Below are 16,837 nucleotides of genomic sequence, written 5' to 3' on the forward strand. Positions count from 1 at the left end.
TAGGATGACTTGACCCCCCCACAGCCTCCAGGGGAAGGGCTCCAAGTTATGAACTTTGGCCATTTTGCATATAGTATTGGCTATTGGGGTTCATACATATATTTACAGGGATATTTTCTGGAGGAGGCGTTATGTAGGAGGATCTTTCCGTGGAGGAGTTTTGCGTGGGGGAAGGGAATTTTCCATTGAGGGGGAGCTGGATTGGCCTGCATTAATATAAAAAAAACGATAAGAAAGTGAATAAAAAAGTAAAAAGTTTTCAACTGAAATTAAAGAGCAACATTTAAACTTAAAAGAAACAGCTCTTCACATCAATCTTTATGCTAAAGTTTTTTTTCAAACTTTTAATTAAGATTATTATTTTAATTAAACGGCCCTTGTGTTTCATTAGTCATTCCTAATAGTTGAAACAAAGAGTCAAACTCTAACGAAAACCCCTTTATATATGTAATAATTTCTGTTTACAACAATTAATAATTCAAATAATTCAAACAATGTTTGCAAATATCAATCTGAATGTATAGCGAACCGTTCGTAGTAACAAACCCTAAGTAAGGATCGATGCGGTTCAATAGTAATCGAAACCTTCAAAAGAATTGAATTTTGATCATTCCTTCAACCCCCCTATGTTTTCTGTTTGTTTACCGTTTTATGTAACAAACAGTTTTTAATTGTCACTAAAGATGATGGTTACATAACAACGTCTACTAAAGAGGCAGGCGAAGTACTTTTCTAGAGGTGGTTTGGAAAAGATGATGTAAGTAGTGATACCCAATATCACACAAAATTAAGAAGCGTAGTTACAGGCGTCTTGACAATGGAAGACAATGATGAAATTAACATCACAGAAGAAGAATTAAAAGAAGTGATTAATAGCATGCGTCCTTTACATGCCCCCGGTCCAGATTGCATTGTTAGCCTAACTTAAACAAATAATATAAATGTTATAACACCATCACTATTAAAAATATTAAACACATGCATAACACTCCGGTATTTCCCGTCAGCCTGGAAAAAGGCAATTGTGATATTAATTCTAAGGAGAGGTAAAATAATAATCGTAGTCCCCAGTCTTACCGCCCAATTAGCTTGTTTTCAAATGTAGGGAAGGTCTTTGAACGTTGAATCATGTATCAACTTCATGACTTGGGCTTCTAGAACTGGATCTCGAGGAACCAGTTTGGGTTCATGAAAGGCCGTAAGACTTTGGGTGTTATATATAATCCTGTTATAAATACTGAAAAAAAAAGCAACATAAACTTCTCACGCTGTGCCTGTTTTTTGACATTCGAGGTGCATCTGACAACGCTTGGCACCCTGACTATCGTATAATAATGAGTTTTTTTCAAAAATTGAGAAATCCTATCCACAAGGTGGAATATTATCGCCATTTTTATGGAATAGTAATATTATTGACCTATTAGATTTAAATTTGCCCAAAAATTCTCACATTCAAGCTTATGCTTGCAACACTAAAAGTGATTTAGATTTTACAACATCTGAGGTTTTTCGAATCTTTGATCGTTGGGTGAGTAATAATAAATTAGTTTTCAATTCAAAGAAAACAGAAGCAGTTATTTACACTAGTATAAGAATATTTCCTAAGCCTGACCTTGTTTCTGATAGTAATGTAATTGAAATAAAAGAAAAAGCTAAATATTTGGGAGTTACCTTAGACAGGAAGTTATTCTGGACGGAACATATACAAAATTGGTGTGTGCAGCTAAATGTACTTGGGGACTAAAACATCTTGCTCTTAAAAAATTTTATCTGTCTGTTACAGAAAGCCTCATTCTATATGCAGTCCCTGCATATGGGGACCAACCCCCCCCCTAATTTGCAAATATATAACCCAAATTAGAAGTCCAATGTATGTTGTCACCCGTCACTTGTCTATTTGGCTATGAAACTGGTTTTTACAGATCTATAGATCATAATTCTTGAGTTTGTTCTGAATAATTATCAAGTATTAATGGCATTATTCACGTAGAGTAAATTTTCACCCAAAATTTAAAAGCTTTGTTATTTTTCAGTTGCCAAATCTTAAAAGATTTAAAAAATAATTAATGCGAGATCAGATGATATTTTATTGTGATGAGAACCAAGATGAATTCAGTTGAACTATAATTCACTGATATTCCACGTTCTAGAAAATTAGGTTATAGTTTTTAATAGTTTATCAGTGAAGTGACGTTTAATCTCTGTCAGAATGAGCAGGGGGACCAAACAGGCTGGCGACCAGCATCAGGCTGGCGACCTTGATATCATGAGGGTTTGCCAAGTTTGAGGATAATCAAATACAAGTAAAGAAAAGGAAATCAATTGGAAAGCCAATTTGGTGGTAAGGCTGTGAGGTGGTAAGGCGGCGAGGCTCACCATTTCAATAAGAAAATTTCCAGATAAGCACTTAAGCTTTTATTTGGATATTTTTTATAGTCAATCACGGAATTTTCCATGGAAATTCTGGAAATAAATTCCTTGAGGATGGCAAATGTTTTTTCTTAACACTGGTTTTCTTAATCCGTGTAATCTTTTATATTACAAGTTTTTTTTGTGGGGATATCAGCCAACTAATTTTATGTTGCTTTCATTTAGGGTGTTTATTTGGTTTTTCGCTAAAAGAATTTATCTTGGGGGAAGACTATGTTTCGGACTTTTTTTTGTGGATTGAATCCACAACTTTACATTGGTGTATCAATCTTGGAAAAGAACCCGGCGACACGTTGAAAACCTGATCTTAGATTATTTTATACTTAAGTTGTTCTGTCACAGACTTTTGTCAGGTGTAAATAATTTGATGCTAGTTGTTGTTGATTGTGATTTGTGATCCAGTCAAGAATCAGGATAACATTTTCAGCTGGTCAGAGGTGTCAGTTAAGAAAAAGGTCTTTATATAATCGCTGTATGATAAATAAAATGCATTAATAATTTCTTTCTTGTATTAATTTGCAGCCATATAAATTTACTCTATTAGATGGACGATATTTTTACAAACCGTTAATTTTGTGAAAAACTAAATTTGTTAATGTATTTGCTTTAGCATAAATTATCTACAAGGGACCAAGGTCCCATGTTAAGCCCTAGTTAAAAATGATAGGTAATTGATTGATAACAATTCTATCTTTTCTTTGGTTTTGGTGGCCATTTTTGGTTTGAATAGCCTCCTTCTAGCTAAGTTATTTATTAAGGGGTGCACCCCCATTAAAGTATACTATTTGTACCAATGAATAAAAATGAGAGGGAGGTGATAGTATTGAGAGTGCTTGTACAGGACATCGATTCTTGTTGATAGATGAGCATTGCCAAGTGTCGAAAACCATGTAGTGACAAAGATATGCCCAGGATTGCACAAAGCCTCCATTCAGCTATAGGTTGCACAGAATTTTTGCCGTCCGGATTGCAATCAGCTTGGTGTAGACTTGACAAAACGTATTAGTTCCTGACCTGAACTAGTCTGAAAGCAAAAACATTGCTTTTTTTTGAGGACGCAACTATTCTAACAACTTAAAATAATATGAAAGTTGCGACTTGGAACCTTTCAAATCTTAACATGACTATCGTGTTAAACTTTAAACTGGACAAATTCAAACGTTTTGGACTAGACTTGTTTAAAGTTTCAAAACCCTATTTCCTAGGAGTAGAAAAATTCAATTAAGTAATATGAATTTATTTACTCAGGCAGGAAGGATGGGGTACATAGGCAAAGAGAAGGGCTTATGATGAATTAGAAATCTTCTAAATATTGCTTTGGTTGGGAAGGTATTAATAGTAGAATTCTAGTTTTTCATTTTACCACTAAAATTTGCAATGTATCAGTCATAGTAGTGTATACTCCGGAAAATTTGGTGTGGGAAAATAAAAATGGCAACGGATAAAGACTGCTACAATTTTGAAGGTATAACAATCTATTACAATCTATTACTACTACTACCATTACTACAACTACTTTTATTACTACTAACAACTCGCTACGGCACAAAGCCACCTGAGGTCAATACAGATAATCACGCTCATCTTCCATCCCAATCTACTCAAAGCCTAACTCTGTACATCCTCCCAAGAAGTTCCCATTTCCTTTAAATCTTCCTTATACGATGTCTTCCCACCTCATTCTGGGATGACCTGCCTTTCGCTCGGAATGAAGTTGTGAGAAAAAATTTAAATGAAATTGAAAGTGCTTGGGAGAGTGTAAAAAGGGAAGCTTAAAATAGGTTGTGATGGAGAAGGAGTTAGTGAATCTGTTTCGGTCTCAGGTAGCTTAGCGCTGCAGTGACTTGCTAGTAGTTGTAGCAGTAGTATCAAAAACTCTACGATTAATGACTCAAACTTTTACACCCTAGTGCCTACCCCTCACTAGCTCCACCATTCCCCATGCATTACCAAACTCTACCAAGCCAATTTACGTTCTACCATAGCAATTGGAGCTCTGCCATGCTCTACTATTTATTACCATGGTCTACAAAATTATGGAGCTGAATCAAATGTCGCAATGTCTGAGAACAAATGGCTTTTCATAGGCAGCGCAATGGCGCTGCCCAAGTTAAAAGTGATGTGGGCACTATGTATAATTTATTCATTTATTTATCCATTTTTGTTGTTGCTTTTTTCTGACCAAGGCACTTCGTAGAAGGAGTTGTTGTAAAAACTTTGAAAGAAGCTCATTCGGTTGGAAATTGAAAATTCTTGGCCCTTTTAAAGAGTCAAAAATAATTAGAGGGCGACAGCCCCCCCCCCAAACCCAATTTTTTAGATAGTAATTACGTTTAGCATGGTTGAAAGGTCCAGTAATTATGGTTTTGGGGACGACAAGTCCCCGCGGCCGTCAGGACAAGAGCTTTAAGTTATACTATTTGCCCATTATTAACATATACATGACATACACAAATATATGATCAGAATTTCTAATGTCCCTTTTAAGAGCACATAATCAAATATGACACATGTACACAATAACATAAAACATATGTTGTACATAATCAGAATTTCTAGTGCCCTTTTTAAGAGTCAAAAGTGATCGGGGAGAAACTAGCCCTCCCCCTTCCCTCTACGTCCTCTTTTCCCCAGCTGCATCTGATAGAAATTTGAGATCGAAATTTTGTTCAAACTAGTCCATAAATTATATAATAAGGCCTTTGTGGTTGACACAACACCTCAGAGCCAGGGGGCAAGGATTGTAAGTTATATCCCTAGGGTATATAAGTTTTTTTTTATGGAAGGGATGGTTATACAAGCTTTAGAGGAGGCTCATTTGATTGGAAATTAAAAGCTGAGTTCTCTTTTAAGAGTCAAAAGTGATAGGGAGGGTAACTAGTCCCTTTTTCCGACGGCCTATTTTCCTCAAAAGTTTCTTATCAAAATTGTGAGATATCCATTTTGTTCAAAATAGTCAAATTACATATAGCAATGCCTCCACGGATGATACCCCCCCCCTAAGGCCCAGGGGCAATGAATGTAAGCTATTCCCTGCGGTCATATAAGGTTTAATCTAAGGGATGGTTGTATAGCTTTAGAGGAGGCTCATTTGATTGGAAATTAGAAGTTCTAGTGCCCTTTTAAGAGTAAAAAGTGATTGGAGGGCAGCCATCCCTCTCCCATCATGCCCTTCATTTTCCAAACCATATCTTGTACAAATAATTGCTCAAATAGGGATTAATCGTTTTACTACACAGTGAAAAACAATGACAAAAATTATGGATATTTCGATTACATACACACTGACCTGCACATGCAATCACCTGCAGATAAACACTAGTTCGTCTGCTAATCTGCTAAGAAAAGAAAATATTTCAGTTTGGTGTCTAGCCACAGCTCAACTATGCTCATGCTTTGTCTCATTGTCTCATGTTTTGTCACGCTAAGCTCGTGCTCAGCACAACGGCACTGCCCGAGTAAAAATCAATGTGTGCACAATGTATTATTTATTTATTCATTTATTTATTTGTTGTTGTTTTTTCTGACCAAGGCACTTCGTATAGGAGTTGTTTTAAAAACTTTGAAAGAAGCTCCTTCGGTTGGGAATTGACACTTCTTTGCCCTTTTTTAAGAGTCAAAAGTGATTACAGGCCGACCAGCCCCCCTCCCCTAACCCCAAAAATTTTTGAGATAGCCATTGCGTTCGGTATGGTTGAAAGGTATTGTTGTGATAATGGTATTGGGGACGACAATTCCCCGCAGCCTTCAGGACATGGTACTTTAAGTTATACTATTTGATCATTATTAACATATACATGAGATACACAAATACATAATCAGGATTTCCAATGTCATTTTTAAGAGCACATAATCAAATATGACACATGTACATAATAACGTAAACATATGTTGAACATAATCAGAATTTCTAGTTCCCTTTTAAGAGTCAAAAGTGATCGGAGAGAAACTATCCTCCACCCCATACCCTCTTTTCTCCAAATGCATCTGATAGAAGTTTGAGATTGAAATTTTGTTCAAACTAGCCCATAAATTATAAAATAAGGCCTTTGAGGTTGATATAACACCCCAGAGCCAGGCGGCAAGGATTAAAAGTTATACCCCTGGGGGATATAAGGTTTTTATGGAAGAGATGGTCATAAAAGCTTTAGAGGATACTCATTTGATTGGAAATTAAAACCTGAGTTCTCTCTTAAGAGTCAAAAGTCATAGGACGGCAACTAGTCCCTCTTTCCCAGGCCCTATTCTCCTCAAAGCATCTGATCGAAGTTTTGACATATTCATTTTGTTCAAAACAGTCCAAAGAACACATAACAATGTCTTCAGGGTTGATACACCCCCCCCTCTAGAGTCCAGAGGTAAGGGTTGTAAGCTATGCCCTGGGGTCATATAAGGTCTTATGGAAGAGTTGGTCCTATAAGGTCTAGAGGAGGCTTATTTGATTGGAAATTAGTAGTTTTAGTGCCTTTTTTAGAGTACAAAGTGATTGGAGGGCAGCCAGCCGCTTCAGTCCCTGCCCATTATTTCCTTTCAAACAGGGATAAACCTTTTACTAGACAGTGAAATTTACTAGACAGTGAGTTATTTCCAATGAACTGTTTCCCAGATGCAAGTGACGCAACATTCCAATGTCACGAGGGTAGGTATTTTCGAACCCGATGGTTATTACACAATTTAGACTAGACTAGTGAATTTATGGATTTTAATTCTTTCAATGCTAGAAAAAATATTTCTAAGAGTAGGTCTAGGTTTTTCCTAGCTTCCAATATGCCATAAGTAGTTAGGAGTAAGATAATAATTCATTGTACACAATAAAAAATATACAAATTAAATAAAATATATACAAGAATATGGTTTCCTTGTGAGAAATTCAGGAATGCTGGAGAAGAACCCTGTAAATAAAAATGATATTAATGATTTGCGCAAATGCAAATGATATTAAGAGAGCTATTTCGGTAAAGGGGGGTTACATTCTATTTGGCAATCTTGGTAATTACATTTTAATGGTCGGCAAACAACGGTGTTATCAACAGTTCGTGGTAACGAACTGTAGTAAGGAGCAATAAGTTTTGTACGGTTTTAAAATGTAGAGTTAAGAGAAAGAGTCAAACTTTAGCGTAAAGAGCGGGGCGTTGAGAAGGAAAAGCCCCTTTCATATACGGAGTAATTTCTGTTCGTTTTAAGTTTTAATGTCGCTCCTTACTTTCATTTAAAAAACTTGTTTTTTTATTTAATTGAAAACAGGGTTAGACATATTTTGCAATTGTTGGTATTTCTGCATTCCGATGATCCAATAGGCTATTGGATTTTCCAATCAGAATTGGGAAAATGGGATTTCCCAATATTGCATAATCTGGTGTGAAAGCTATAAAAGGCAAGGGTTTAAAGGTTATTGCATCAGTTACAGTTTTCTTACGATAAGAGAGTTTTCAGTGATTTATTATGGCAAGTGAAAATTTCAACAGTGGAAGTAGTCAGGGTTCTGGATTTTCAGAACCACCGGAAACAAAGATAAGATTTTCAATCAATGGTAGCAACACACAAACCAGTGTTGACTCACTAATCCAGAAATTTTTAGATGCTGACGATGATGATCTCTTCTTACAAGTCGATTTATATCAACCGGGTCCTTCTAATCAGTTTGGAGGGGCTCAATTTGAATTGAATGGTAGCGACACAAAAACCAGTGTCGACTCGCTAATCCAAAAATTTTTGGATGCTGTCGACGATGATCTCTTCTTACCAGTCGATTTAGATAAACTGGGTCCTTCCAATCAGTATGAAGGGGCTCACTTTGAATTGAAAGACCATGCCATTCGCAATTACTTAAGATCATATAGCTTTAAATGCAATTTTGCCTTAAAGACTCAAAGATCTGGCGAACTAGTCAATATTTTACGCCAAACTATCGGTGGAATAATACGGCAAGTTCAAGAAAAAGAACGTACTAGTGTAAGAGCTCAACTGGCAGTTAATGCAATTTTTAGCCAGGGAGATGAAGAGGATATGACTGTCCCTTTGCTTTCGTACAAGGAACGTTTTTATAGAGGTGGGGATATAGATACTGAAATTAATAAATGCATCACAAAAATCAACGAATCAACAGAGAAGTATACAGAAAATAGAAGCGGATATTATCTTACTGGGATCCAGAGTCTTGACATTCATATTGCGAAATTTTACGGATATTTTCACCTTTCTGTCGGCTGGAAAGGACCTCCAGTCCCCCAAGTCCTTGCTAGCAAAAGAGCAATTTTACAGATATAGTTCGAACAAGGATTGCAATGTTTCAAATGGCCAGGCTTGGCAGCAGGACATCACGTTTTAAAAGACAATTCCAGTTAGTCTAATTTACTAGAGTTAAATAGGAATGGGCTAGAAGGAAGTCATAGAAAACCCAGTATTTTTCCAACAGTTACATTTGACTGTTTTGTGGGAAAATGGCCAATCAGAATCAACGATATCTCAAAATGGGAGCAAGAAAACGCCTCTGCCTCAGTAGGGGTAGGTGTATTATATTATAATGAGCTAGAGAAAGCAATTTGTCCAATTCGTGCCCCATTTAATTTTAACGTAAAATATTATACCTATTTATTGTACGGAGAGTCGGAGGATTCCAACTACGCTCATTTTTGGCCTATCGTAAATCTACGCTGTTTTACTATCTTCAGAAATAATTGGCGTAACTCGATTCTATTGCCCATAATGCCTGTCACCAACAAGGACCAAGGATAAACTAAAAAACCATATCGAAGCCTGTTCTCGTCACGGTTCACAAACAGTGTCTTTGCCAAAGGGCGAAAAAGCAGTAGCCGAATTGAAGTATTTCTATGATAAAATGCCCTTTCAATTTAGGATTTTCGCATATGTTGAGTCAATCATCAAAAAAGTTGACGAACCTATTCGAAAAGGAGTAATTTCAAAGCACCAGCCAGCAGCGTACGGACTTGCCGTGAAAATTGGCAGTTTAAAGAAGAAAAGCAATCAGTTAACATGTTCAAAATTGAAACACCATTTTGGATGATTATTGCTGGCCCATCGACGTCGGGGAAAACTGTTTTCATATCTAAATTAATTCAAGAAAACAAAAAAGTATTTGAGAAGCCTCCAAGAGAAATTTACTATTGTTATCGATCATGGCAGACAATATATTATGAAATAAAAGAAGAAATTTCATATGTCCATTTTATTCAGAACTTCGAGATTCTTGAGAAGCTCAAAGCAAATTCCTTAATGATTTTCTATGACCTTGCAACGCACATGGAAAAGCACTTTGAAAAGTAGTTGGAATTATGGACATTCGAATCCCATCATATGAACATTTCAGTGATATTAGTATTACACAATCTTTTTCAACAAACAAACAGTATTCGAACAATAAGTTTAAATACAAATATATTTGTATTATTTCGACAAACACGAGGTCAATCCTCTAAATTTTCCAATAAGTCAAACGTATGAGAAACGATTTAACTGCAAGTTTCTGACCGCTAGCTGTGTTGAAACAAGGTTAATTTAAAAATCAAGGAGGCACACTCGTGCCTCTATAAAGAGGCGACACACGACAATGTTAAGCGATCTTCGGTTCCAGTGGTCGCAGAGGGATGGGGAGGGATGCATTTCGTAGCCCGAGCTCCAACTAAGAAACCTGCAAAATTTCATCCCCCTCCAACTTTTCCTTCATGGGGAAAATCTGGCCGAAAGTTTCGACCCGTCAACCCCAGCCCCCCTTTAACGTTGTCCGATCGGGCTGAAATTCACAAGTTAAGGTCCCCTAGGGCCCAGAAGCTTATCCGCGAAATTTCAGCTTGATCCGATAACTCCTTCCCTGTTTTCCAGAAACCACGCATAGCCACTTAAAATTCATTTACTTTTTTTTCCTAGACGCCTACAGGTCACATCCGACATCGGATCTGGGTGTACGAAGACTCATTCGATGCGGAATTCTCCGAGTAATTTTCCTGGAAAGTTTCGTAGGAAAATCTTAACCCCCCGAAAGTTTCGACCCTCCAACCCCCCCCCCTTTTAACGTTGTCCGATCGGGCTGAAATTCACAAGTTAAGGTCCCCTACGGCCCAGGAGCTTATCCGCGAAATTTCAGCTCGATCCGATAACTCCTTCCCTGTTTTCCAGAAACCACGCATTAGCTATTTAATTAACGGATTTCTCTCCATAAGAGCCCATGTTAATTTGAAATTTTTAAAAGTTATTGAGAAGTTATATTTACACACATGCAAGTTACTAGCTCAGTTGGTAGAGCGTGAGACTTTTAATCCTCGGGTCAACGGTTCAAGTCCCTTACGGGCGGTTTTTTTTCACAACATCAAAAAAATTTTGATAACACCTGGACAGCTTATCATTTGAGAGATAACAGAATATTAGCTTCTTATGAGCAAAAGAAACATTTCGGTCATTCTATCTATTTTTTTTTCTATTTTATACAATGATTTAAAAGCGGGGGGAGGGGGGGGGGTTCCTCTCCTAATTCCTGTACGAGGAGTACAGGAATTATTAAATTACATCCACCATGGATTGTAGAAAAACGTACAGAAATAATATGAAAAAAACTTTGTTTTCTTAAAGAGTTAAAGAGGCTGCGTCCCAAAGTCGAACCTTAAAACGTACAGGAATTAGAAGAGGCAGTGGGGGGGCTGCCGCCCCCCAAACCCCCAGCTTTTAAAGACTCTTTTGTACAGGTTTTTCTTGTGGGGGGACTTCATTGTTACTAATTACTAGTTTCGGCGCAATTGTTCTCCTGTCCTCTTGTGTTTAACATTTTTCGAAGTTATTCCATTATTCATTCATTTCAATTTTTTGTAAATTAAAAGAGGGCCTTTCCGAAGCCAAGAGCGGGGGGTTAGCAAAAAAACAAAAAACCTGTACAAAAGAGTCTTTAAAAGCTGGGGGTTTGGGGGGCGGCAGCCCCCCCACTGCCTCTTCTAATTCCTGTACGTTTTAAGGTTCGACTTTGGGACGCAGCCTCTTTAACTCTTTAAGAAAACGAAGTTTTTTTCATATTATAACGTATAAAAAACGATTTAAGCATTGCCCACAAGGTTCGACCGCTAGCTGCGTAGAATCCAGGTTGTTTTAAAACTGTATCGGGTCATACGTAATTTTTCCATTCTTTTAATTAGGAATACGTGAATAAGAAATAAAAATCAAGAGTAATGTGGGGTGAGGAAAAATGGGTAGAGAATGGAGGATCATTTAGTAATTATACTTCCTACCTACTTATGCCATATTGGAAGCTAGGAAAAGCCTTTGACCTACTGTTAGAAAAATTTTTCTAGCATTAAAAGAATTTAAATCCATAAATTTACCAGGCTAGTCTAAATTGTGTAATAACCACCAGGTTCGTAAATACCTACGCTTGCGACATTGGAATGTTGCGTCACTTGCACCTGGGAGATAGTTCATTGAACATTAACCTTGGGGAGGGGGCAGGGCTTGAAAAGCTTATCCTTGTCGTGTGAACTATTGCAGCCTATAGTACCTCCCGTAAAACCCCCTCCAGACAGTAAAAACCCACCCCCCGTAAATTTTCTTGCAGTCGATTCAGCCTGAAAATTCTGCTGTGTATGCTTTCATTTGAAAAAGACTAATTTTCAATCCTTTCCTCGATCACTTCGGACATCCTCACTTTCAGTCAAATTTGTTTCCTGGAATTCCAAATATGCTGAAAATAGTCCCAGGATAATTCTTCCGGAACCATCATTACTACAACACTGACTCGGCAAAGAGAAAGTAGAACAATTAAAAGAATTTTGAACAGGAATTCTTTCAAATTGCCCCAGGTAGCATTTCCCATGGAAAATACCACCCCCCCCACTACCAGAAATGTCCCTCTACAAGGAAAATTCTACCAAAGAAACCCGCCCCTTGCACCAAATCCCCCCCCCCAAAAAAAATGTATATTTCCCCATAACAAATACTATGCGTAAAGATTAGACAAATTTCATAGCTTACAGGCGTCTCCCCGTGGCTTTTGGGGTGTAGTTTTACTCCCCATAGTAATTATTACTATTTTTTTAGTATTTATGCTGACCAAAATGGCTATTTCAAAATTTTGATCAGTTAACTTTGGAAAAAAGGGACTAGTAGAATATTGTACAATTTCAAATTGTATTTTATGTTGATATACAATCGGTTTGTCAGAAAAGGCTTTAAATCTAATACATATTTAAGATACAAATTGTATATTTTTCCCAACAAAGATACTTAGGGATATGCGTCCGTTTTTCAGCTGTTTCTTCGAGTGATCATAACAGTAATATTTGTTTTAGGATGTCAAGATCGAGCTCATTCCAGTAAAATCTAAAGATTTAGTCATTTTTAAATAACAAAATGCCACAACAAATTTATAATTTTTTGCCCTTTTTACTCCTACAAAACAGTAAATTTGGATTAAAATTTAATACAAATAAGTCCAAACTGTTATCGAAGGTATTTTGAGATATACGATCAGTTTAAAACTATCAAACGCTTATATGGAGCATCTAAGTTTCAGGCCACATTAGTGGTTCAGTTGAATATTCATCTTCAAAATTTATGGAATCCATAAGGAAAATAATAAGCCTAAGCATTTTTTTCTATAAGTAACGAGCGACTCGGGCCAATAACAATCGAAAATAAAAAATGAAGTTTATCCATCAAAAGCTACGGGCCTGAGGAACTTCACCTTATTTTTGAAAAGGAGGAACCAGCATCAAAATGTCAAGTACATTAATATTCAGTATGTTGGACAGCACAAGTGTAGAAGTTTCAAACTTCTATTTTCTATGTAAAATATAGGATTTTGCACTTTTTGCTAGAAGAGATACTGGTTTTTATGTTTTCTTTTCCCCGGGCACAATCGCATCAAACCAAACCTAGAAGATTAGAATAGGGCTTGAATGATCGAGAATTACAAATTTTAGTGATGTCTGAGAGTAAGGTAAAAGATTGTAGGGTAGCTAGCTCCTAACCCTCTTTTTACACCTATAATAACATATCTAAATTTGACGAATTTCATCTTTGGGGAGGACTTGATCCCCTATAGTCCCTGAATAAGGAACTTCAAGTTATGTAGTTTGACCATCGTTCCCATATAGTATTTCTTATCGCAGAATATACAAAATTTTATCATGGAGAGGGGTGTTTTTGTGGGAAGGGGGATCTTTGGGTGGTATAAGGACCTTCCGTGGAAACGATTTTTATGACAAGCAGATTAAGAAGAAATTTCAATGGCAAATTTTACACAGAAAACGGGAAAGGATTTCTTGTCAAAATTTGAAAAATTATCAGAAAGTCAATCAATAAAAACAAAAGTTTTAAACTTAGACAAACAGAAGCCATTTAAAATATAAGTGGGGCTGCCGCTTTCTCAATCATTGCTCTTTAACCTTAGAAACGACGTATGAACGGAATATAGATAGAATTATCTATCAACAAATGAAATGACATCATTTTTATACAATCCTAAAAAGGGCTTATCCCACATTTGCCTCTCACTAACTCGGACTATCTGTCTTGGCTTTTTCTACAATTAGTCATGGCTTGATGCATGCCTGCGACAACTTGATTTTAATCCATTGAATTAAATTTCGATTGAAGTAGTAATATTTCAAAAAGATTGGTGTTTGCTTAGCCTAATTAGTTGCAGCCATTTAATTTTTTTAAATTAAAGAAATAATATTAAGAGACATTAAGTACGTGACAAAAAATTATATATTTTGTTGGTTTTTTGAAACATGTATTTTGGAACATTTAATTTGGCAGCCAAAAAAATATTAATTTGGAATTACCTTTTGAACAATAGGTTAGTTAAATTGAGAATGTATGGCATATAGGCTATTTCCATTGAATACTAAAAATTTTTTGTCAGATCTAAGTTTTATTTAAATACTGGGGATATAAAAAATATATTTCCTTTTTAATTCCCATTATGTGGCAAGAATTAAAACCCAAATATATGGAGAGAATTTCTTTGTTTCAACCTACTATTCGTAATCTGAATATGTTTTAAAAAAGTTAAAAATAAAAATAAAGAAAATATATATGACACAGAGATCGAATCATGCTGCAGGAATGCACTGTAGGGGCGACGCAGGGACCTTAGTAGTCAAGGAGCGTCGTTAATCTGATACAATACAAGAAAATATATATAAAAAAAACTTATAGATGGCAGCCTCTACAAAACATGAAACCAACTTTTTTTATTGAACAAATTTACTTTTGTCAAGATGGAAAATATACTAATTTTGTAGATATAAATACCTAATTTGATTGTCCCGTTTGAAGCTTCTTCTTTAACCTAATGAGCCAAAACTACAATAGAGATTTTCACATAATAAAAAGGCAAAAAAAAGAAACACCACAGCTTCATTAACTTATCAGAATCGGCAGCTAAGCAAAAGAAATCATTAAAAAACATGCAAGCTATAAAATTTCAGAGAATAGTTTGACACTACAATCCTTCAAAACGTTCAGCCATTATTACGCATTATTTCTTGCTTCATTCATTCTTTCCAGTAATCTTTTAGGGTCTTTATCAATCTCAATGTCCTGCCCTGTTATTAATTAATTGCTTAATAGTATAAAAGACTTTTCCAGAATCAAAATTTCTTGCAACTTGGCATCTAGAAACCTTGACTAGAGGCTCACATATTCTTCCGATTCTATACATGGACTAACATTTAGTATTTTTCCGCTACTTATATGAAAACTTTTTTAATAATAAAATTAATTTAAGCCCAAGTGAAAAGACTTTTTTAAGAAAAAATAATTGTAATGGAATTAGTGTGAAAAAAATCCCATGAACTGATTCTATTGCTCCTTGGCCCATGCAACGAACCTATAACTAGATAAAACAAATTAACTACTGAAGATTGCATATACTTGTACTTACGCAAGACAGAGCTTTAGCCGAAACCAAAACCATCTTCCCCGATAATATACATAATATTTTGCAGAAAGTTTCTTAAGCACCCCATAGACAACAAAGACTAAGCAGTAAAGTGATAATCTAAGTGTTCTATTTATTGTTGTTGTTTTTTTTCTACTAATGCACTTTGGCTTAAGGGCATATGGACAGAATATCTCATAAACCAGAAAATCATTTTTATTCTGGATAACGTAATATACAACTAATTTGAAATTTAGGAAAGTGTAATTTTAGTGAAACAGTAAGGACTGTCGCATTCTGAGATGATATAATGTCAGAGAAAAATTTAATACAGTAATGAATTAGCAAAATAAAAAAATTTCTTATGGCTATTTCTTATTATCTTTCTATCGAAGTTCCTCAATCAACATGTTTTAAGGCTTGTTCATATGTTTCCCAGACACTATACGGATCTCATTGAGGGAGGCTAACGCAAAATTACATTAATGTGTCATTAATACGAAAACGTAGTACAACTCAATAACCATTTTGTAGCCGCTTAAGCTTTTTTTCCTCCCGGTTCCATCTTAAGTCTAATCAGCAGTTTTATTGGTCGCTTCTAATTGTTTGCTATGGTTATCTCAGGACCATTATAACATTATGTAGGTTAGAATCCCAGCTTAAAGCTTCACCAAACAAAGTGTTTCAAAGTAAATTAAAGGTCTTTTTCAGATGAAAGCACTACAAGGAGAATTTTTCAAGTGGATTCATCGGGATAAAATTTTAAGGCGGGATTTTCAGAGTGGATAGAATTGTCCGTAGTTAATTTTAAGGGAAGGGGTAGTTTACATGAGAGAACTTTTCCATTACAAGCTTCCCGTGAACGAAGTGAATTTTTCACGAAGGGAAGACCAGATTTATCGGTATTAACTGCAAAATTTTCAGAAACTCAATAAAAAAAAATTTGACTGAAAGTAAGGAGTAGCCCTAAAATTAAAACAGTGGGAAATTATTCCATATATGAGGGAGTTTGACTATTTGTCTCAACTTTTTAAGAGCAACTCCTGAAACCCAAAGGATATTTTATTAGAATAAAAAAACTCTTCTAAAAGGACTAAGAAAACTAGCATAAATAGCATTGTATCGAGGAGCAAGGTAAAGAGCAAAGTATTACCCTCAAACAGTTCAAGGAATAGACAGTTCATAGAATAAAAATAGGCACCCACCACAAATTGAATCTTTGATTCAATCAGTAATTTAAAAGTTTCAGAATCAATGAAAGATTCAATCAATGAAATAAATTATTTTTGAAAAAAGATTCAAACAGTACAATGTATTGTACTGTTTCGACGACCAAACTTGTAGAACTAGGAACAATTATGTGAACAATTTAGAGAGCATTAGCTGGAATAAATATATTATTCCATTTATTAAATCCATCCATTTATTAAATCTATTCGAAGATTTAATCGACTACGAGTTTTGGGGAGAGGGTAACTTCAAAATTATAATTGCTGTTTACGTTAAACATCATTGCATATA

At 35.7% G+C, this 16,837-nt stretch overlaps 1 protein-coding gene across 3 annotated transcripts in view; it reads left to right on the forward strand.

The window, feature by feature from the left end:
- The first annotated feature begins 2,716 nt into the window (after positions 1-2,716).
- Positions 2,717-16,837, forward strand: part of LOC136041168 (integrator complex subunit 6-like) — a 50,736-nt gene continuing 36,615 nt past the window's right edge. Inside the window, exon 1 of one of the 3 annotated variants that reach the window (XM_065725696.1) lies at positions 2,717-2,885. The gene's annotated coding sequence lies outside the window, so the exon portion shown is untranslated. The remainder of the gene's footprint in view (positions 2,886-16,837) is intronic. The other 2 variants (XM_065725697.1, XM_065725695.1) reach the window with 2 other exon arrangements.

The sequence above is a fragment of the Artemia franciscana genome, unplaced genomic scaffold (genome assembly GCF_032884065.1).
Source record: "Artemia franciscana unplaced genomic scaffold, ASM3288406v1 PGA_scaffold_1178, whole genome shotgun sequence".
NCBI lineage: Eukaryota > Metazoa > Arthropoda > Branchiopoda > Anostraca > Artemiidae > Artemia > Artemia franciscana.